Genomic DNA, 7,121 nt, shown 5'->3' with positions numbered 1-7,121 from the left:
ATGGAAATATGAATTAACTAAATACAAGTTAAAACCACGATAATTTCTTTTAAACGACTAAACTCCAAAAAAAGTTAGCTTAATTTAACTTTGTTATCATTTTCTCATTATATAGTAGTACTATTATTATAAGTTCAAAATTAAAAAAAAGGGCAAAACTAATATTGTTTTATTCATCATCATCATCATTACAGCCTATACAGTCCACTGCTGGACATAGGCCTCCACAAGTTCACGCCAAAAATAACGTGAACTCATGTGTTTTGCCCATAGTCACCTCGCTGGGCAGGCGGGTTGGTGGCCGCAGTACTGGCTTTGTCGCACCGAAGACGCTGCTGCCCGTCTTTGGCCTGTGTATTTCAAAGCCAACAGTTGGATGGCTATCCCGCCATCGGTCGGCTTCTTAAGTTCCAAGGTGGTTGTGGAACCTTGTTATTATTACAAGAGTACCCGTAAAACATCCTTAGCAATATCGACCTATTCCTATTAAAGATTCATACAAAATTTCCTAAGACAATCAACTGGAAAGGACCCTCGAAATTCGTATTTATTATAAAGATCATTGATAGTCCCGCAGGAAACTCTAACTTGCCGTCATTATGAAGGGCTGTTCGGGTTGAAATAATTAATGCTTCAACTTAAATTTTAATACCATCTCGAAGTAAGCCACTTCGGAATAATGGAAGAAAATAACGATAAATGTTGCAAGAATCATTAAACGACATGATACGTTATTCATTAGACAGCCCAAGATTAATTTACCGAGGAACTTGTTAAAATGAAAATTGAAGTAGGAAAGATTACCTTAACAATCTCAGTATCCCCTTTTGTTTGATATGCACCTGAGAATGTTTTTCAAATTAATAGTGAAATTCTTGGCATTATTTGGAAATATGAAAAAATAAACTAATTTGGTGATTGTAAGTGCACGATAAAATGGGTGATAGATATTGAGCATTTTTATAGATTAAAAAACCTTTTCAAATTAAAGACATAGTATTTATTTTCAATACTAATTAACAAGCGGTATATAAAATGTTGGTCATAAAATGTATTGAATGTATCAAGTCTATTTATTATAACTTCGGTATCTTTATTTCAGTTACTTTTAGCATGTAAACACTGTAAAATTGGTGTCCCGATCTGCATAGAAGATGGGGTTGGACACCTAATCCACTACACTACATTTAGAGGACAATATTACTATTATGTATATTACAGATGAAACATATTACTACAAGTACATCCTTTTTAGTTTATCTACACTAGACAATCTATTAGCAATTGTATCCATCATTAACACAGCATACGTAGAGGAAAAATAGTTGAGTAAAGAGGCATTATCAGAGATAGCTCAAGAAATATTTGTCAGATCTCAATCAAATTCAAATAACTCCACATGAAAAGCCCCGCCTTTTGATCAAGAAAAAGAATAATTGAAATCAATCCACCCAGTACAAAGTTATGAGGTAGCACACGTGAAAAAAAACTTACAGTCAAATTGAGAATCTCCTTCTTTTTTAAAGGCAGTTAAAAATGTACATCGTTTTTCGAAGTTATACTTCTTTTGGCGCATTAGGGAAATATGATGACAGTAAATTTTTACTATGCGCGCACACATCGACACAAAAAACCGACACACTGAAGTTAGCCAGTAAACGAAGGAGAAGTTAGCTATGTAAAGTTAGCTAGCCAATGAAGTATAACTTCTTACGTGCGTACATAAGTACACAAACACACACACATACACATCATCATTTCAGCCTATTACAGTCCACTGCTGGACATAGGCCTCCACAAGTTCTCGCCAAAAATGGAGTGAACTCATGTCTATTGGCCCATAGTCACCACGCTGGGCAGGCGGGTTGGTGACCGCATGGCTAGCTTTGTCACACCGAAGACACTGCTGCCCGTCTTCGTTGCGACAAAGCCATACACACACACTTTTTTTCAAGCTGTATGTACATGTACGAATATAAAAGCGTTGTATATGTATTTTTGTCTCTAACTACACCCAAGGTATTACTATACCACTACGAATTTGTAATGTAAGCACAAACTTTAATCCGAATCAGATTTCGAATTCTCCGGGGACTCAGACCTGTGGTGTCACAGGACTAAGCTCCGATGCAAGGAAGATTTACTTACGTTCGAATGGAAATCTAACCGTATGTGCATGCAGTGGCAATTGTTTTATTCTCAGATGTTTCGAAGATTTATTTATTAAATAAGGAAATGGACAGGCTGGTAAGAAAGACAAAATATGCGTCGTCTTTGGATATAAATTTATCATTTATCTATTTTATTATTTGATGATTTGTTTTCATTCCCATATTTCACAGTATTTTTTTTTGTTTTTTTTTGTTTTTTTTTATCGATATTGCATTAAGAAGTTTCTTATCAACTTTCATAGTCAATTAATATAATAATAAATAAAATTTACATATACAGTTAGTTGAAGCAAGTTAGCATCAAAAGCACAGACAATTGGCGCCAAATTGAAACACAATTCTAAATCTGTAGGTTAACTAGCGAGCGCGTTAATTAGACAAACTTTATCTATGCTAAGCAGACTAATGACTATGTTGACGAATTTGTTATGTATGGGTTAATTTCGTTATATGAAATTCTGTGTTTAAAGTTTGTTATTGCGAATGTACTGAACGTACTCTAATAATTATTATAGATGTATTGCTATATAAATGGCTTTTGTTATAAAAGAGAACTCGTACTTTATCAGCCTTTCTTCTTTTTTGTGGATTGGCAGAAGATGTCTCAGTATTTCATTATCTTCAGAGTCAAAAAGTCAAAAATCTAAAACATTCTTTAATTGACATTTTACAAATTAAAATTATATTTGATTTCATTAATTACTTATTACTTATATTATTACTTTGCGTCTTAGCAAACGCAGTGTGGGACGTCCTCCAGCCCGTTGAACCGACGATCTACGTAGGATTGTCGGCGTAGGCTGGATGAGGATTGCGGAAAACCGGGATGTCTGGCGCGAACTTGGGGAAACCTATGTTCAGCAGTAGACTGCCATAAGCTGAAGTGATGATAATGGTGATGAATTACTTATAGTTAAAAGTGAAACTTCTTCCGATTCAGTGTGTCGATTTTGCTGAGAATCGAAAGATTCCGAAAATAATCGGCAAGAATTTCCGCAGTTACGTTCAAACTTTGTCTTTGAGATAAAAGGAGAATTCGAAGAAGAGTGATGTTAGCTCGATTTAACACAGTAAACATTGTTCCGTGTATCAAAATAATATTTAAATGCGACAAATTAAAACCGAAAAATTCAATTACACGCCTTCCAATTTTAAGTCAATTAAAAATCAATATACCTTTTGTTTGTACCGTATTGTAGATTTTATCAAACTTGGAAGTTATTATAATAGCATTTGACTTCGCTAAACATTGAAAAAAGCGTTATTCCTCGCCGTAACACTGATTTAATAATGAAGTTCCTTGCTTTCTTTAAAATTAAAAAACATTAGCGAAGCGTGTGTTTCGTCCATAGCTTGATGAAATTTGCATTCATTAAGGGAGTGGCCGTAAGGGAAATGTCAACTGTTTTTTTCTTTAAGAGCCATCGTAATAATGAAAGAGGGGCTGTTAGGTTACGTTACAGAAGTTTTGTAAATTCACCAGGGAGACATTTAAATATTCATTTCCCAATTCACGTAAAAGGGTGAAATTTGTTACGTCATTAAAAGACAAAGTTTACGAGGGTCTTTATAATTAAATTTATTGTTCTTTTCGAACAATTTCCATTTTTTTAATTATTTACTTTTAACAACATAAATTTATAAACATATATATAGCAACCTAGATATCATAGACAAATATTGGTATAAAGGTAATGCGTATAATTTTACCTAAGATTATTTATGTAATAGAAATGACATAATAATAGATTTGATACAGTCAAATTTCTTAAAAAGATTTTAGTGCAAGTAAAATACACAGTAAAGAAAAACCGCTGACGTTTGTCTTGACAAAGACAAATTCAGCAAAGTTTAATCCAAAACTATGACAGTAATTCAAACAGTACGACTCACCCCCTCATAATCAAGTTAGCAACTTGCCCGTCCAAGATGTCGCCACGGGTGGCGAATATTCCGACGTTGTCCCTTCTGAATATATCGCCTGACCGGCTAAATTAACATACAATTTACGGGATATAGGTCAAGTAAATCTTACTAACTTCATATAATATATTTTTTATACCACTCGGTTGGCAAACAAGCATACGACTCACCTGATGGTAAGGGCTATTTCACCACAGCGTGGTTTCGTACCTTTGTGTTTATCGCACGACGTCGAAATCGAACCAAAATTTTGAATTTTACATAACTGTTTCTAATCTTTAGTTTTTTTGGCGTACCGCTCATAGCATTGGTGACTTTGCGCTGGCGGTTGCGGGTTCCATTCGTACATGACAAACATTTGTATTGGCCATACAGATGTTATCCATGGTCTGGATGTTTGTGTAGTCCTTGTGGGTCTCCTCACCGTGCCTCGGAGAGCTCGTTAAGCCGTCGGTCCCGATTATTGTCATGTACACCTGATAGCGATCGTTACTCATAGTAGGAAATATATCCGCCAACCCACATTGGAGCAGCGTGGTGAATCAAACTCTGATCCTTCTCTTACATGGGGAAAGAGCCTTTACCCAGCGGTAGGATATTATAGGCTGAAGCGTAAAAATCTTTAAAACAACGAGCAACCGTCAATCCTCAGATCAAGTCACAGAATCAACATCGCATCATGAGACAAGTGTTAATGCCGTGGTCGATGTAGTACCTTATAGAACAATGGTAATAACAACGCGTTTCAGTAACACCGCCCAGCTCCAATACTTTTATTATTAGTCTCGCTTTATACAAAGTACTAGCTGTACCCTGCGCGCGTTGCAAAGTTTTTTTTTTTTTTTTGAACGTACCAACTCAGAAACCTTTGTGGGCTATGGCATGAGCCTGTACTTTGCTGAAGATCATGACAGGATTCGATGCATAGTTGACGATTCTATAAAGGACATACAGACAAACATAAATTTTTATATATAAAGTATATAGGTTTTTGGTGTATGTTTTTTAACATTTTGTACTATGACTAAATTTTAATGTTTTGCTGTAGCAAATACGACTTAAGTAACAAGCACACCTATGTTTTTAATAAAAAAAAAATATAAATACAGTGTCTAAGTTGTTCTCCATACAAAGTGGTAGTTGCTAATAAGTAACCATAAAATATATATAAATAATATCAGAAATAATTCAACTTGAAATCATTAGTTACCCCTCAATCGAATACCATAAAATTCATAGCGTTCGAAAATAATTTTAATATCAATCTGGTACAGGACACAACAAAGACTCCAGATAGGGGAGGAAATTGCTGCATTCATATTTTATCTAGAAAAATTTCGCTTTACAAAGCTCGGTCCTCAATACGGGCATCGTTTTCAACAAGTACAAAAAGAGCGATGCACTGCTATTCGTCTCGATCGTGCTTTTCATTTGTTGGCAACGCTCAAGGCTTTGTGTCGTATCGAAAGGAAATTTAGATATATATCTACAATGCAAGTTATATAAATTTTATTAGTGTGGGTGATTAAAGCAAAAAACATTCGCTTTACAGCGTTCAAACAGACTAAATCTTTTTGTGCTTGTGTTTATTTGATCAGATTATTAATATCGTTTGTTTAATTATATTTATTTATTTTATTTATTTATTACTTCTTGCATACATATAATCAAATACTTTTACGTAGTAAAAAAAGAAGAAAAAAAAAACAACAGAACAGAAATAAAATTAAACAAAAAGTAAAGAAAAAATGACAGCATGCAAAGGCGGTCTTATTGCTTTAAGCAATCTCTTCCAGACAACCTCAGGTAAAAGGAGATTATAAGTAACAAAGTACGGGATTGGAGTTATATTAAAATATAATTGTGTTTGCAGGCAAACGAAAAAAAACCGACTTCAATTATATCGACAAATAATACAACGGTAGACGAAAATATAGTCAAGTACGCGTTATCAAAGATTACTCAAAAAACTATTGTCAGATCTCGATAAAATTTAAATGTGACCACATGATAAACATCAGTTTTCGATTAAATTAAAAATCACCAAAATCGGTACACCCAGTAAAAAGTTAAGCGGATTTTCGAGTTTCCCTCGATTTCTCTGTGATCCCATCATCAGATCCTGGTTCCCTTATCATGGTACCACACCAGGGATATATCCTTTCCAAGAAAAAAATAATTATCAAAATCGGTTCATAAACGACGAAGTAATTCCCGAACATACATAATATATATATGTATATACGGTCGAATTGAGTAACATCCTCCTTTTTTCAAGTCGGTTAAAGATAGTACAAGTCTTTGAATATGAAATAATGCAAAAATGTGTATGTAAAATATTAATCATCGTATGAATTAATATCTTCCAAAAGTGCCAAAGTATCACAAACGTAATAAAAATATTTAATTCACAGTACAAGACACGAAAAAAAGAACTATTATTTATAAGTAGAGATTTAAAAGTTCTAAATACATTATAGAAAGTTTTACTAAAATTATATACAAACATGACATTATATATACACTCATCTATAAATAAAACTTTTTAATCTATTACAAAAAAGGTAGTCAGTTGAATTAAAAACTTTTTTGTTCCATGCTTTTTCAGCTTTGCTCCTAGTTCAATAAATCCATCATATGCATGCAGTGTTTTTTGTCAAACTTCTGTCTCGTTGTTTTTCTCTATGTTAATTGATGGGGTCGCTGTGAGGACGTGAGATATCCCAACTGAAAATACATATATTACAGAAAAAATAAAATTTAATGGAAAATGAAAAAAAAAATGGTTTCGAACATTAAAATTCTTATTCATGTCCTTTTTCTAAAGGTTGTTTGGAAGAGATCGCTCTTTAGCGATAAGGTCGCCTTTTGTACACATTCTTTTTTCTTGCATATTTTATGTTAAATGTATTGTTTCTAGTTGCACAATCAAATATATATTTATAATTGTATTTGTAAAATGATAATAATACATGGACATAATAGCCCCGGCTCTTATTGAATCAAAAACAATGCTACAAGTTCTAC

This window comes from Melitaea cinxia, chromosome 8, assembly GCF_905220565.1.
Source record: "Melitaea cinxia chromosome 8, ilMelCinx1.1, whole genome shotgun sequence".
Classification (NCBI taxonomy): domain Eukaryota; kingdom Metazoa; phylum Arthropoda; class Insecta; order Lepidoptera; family Nymphalidae; genus Melitaea; species Melitaea cinxia.
The sequence above is the reverse complement of the archived record's forward strand: the minus strand, read 5'-3'. Positions refer to the sequence as shown.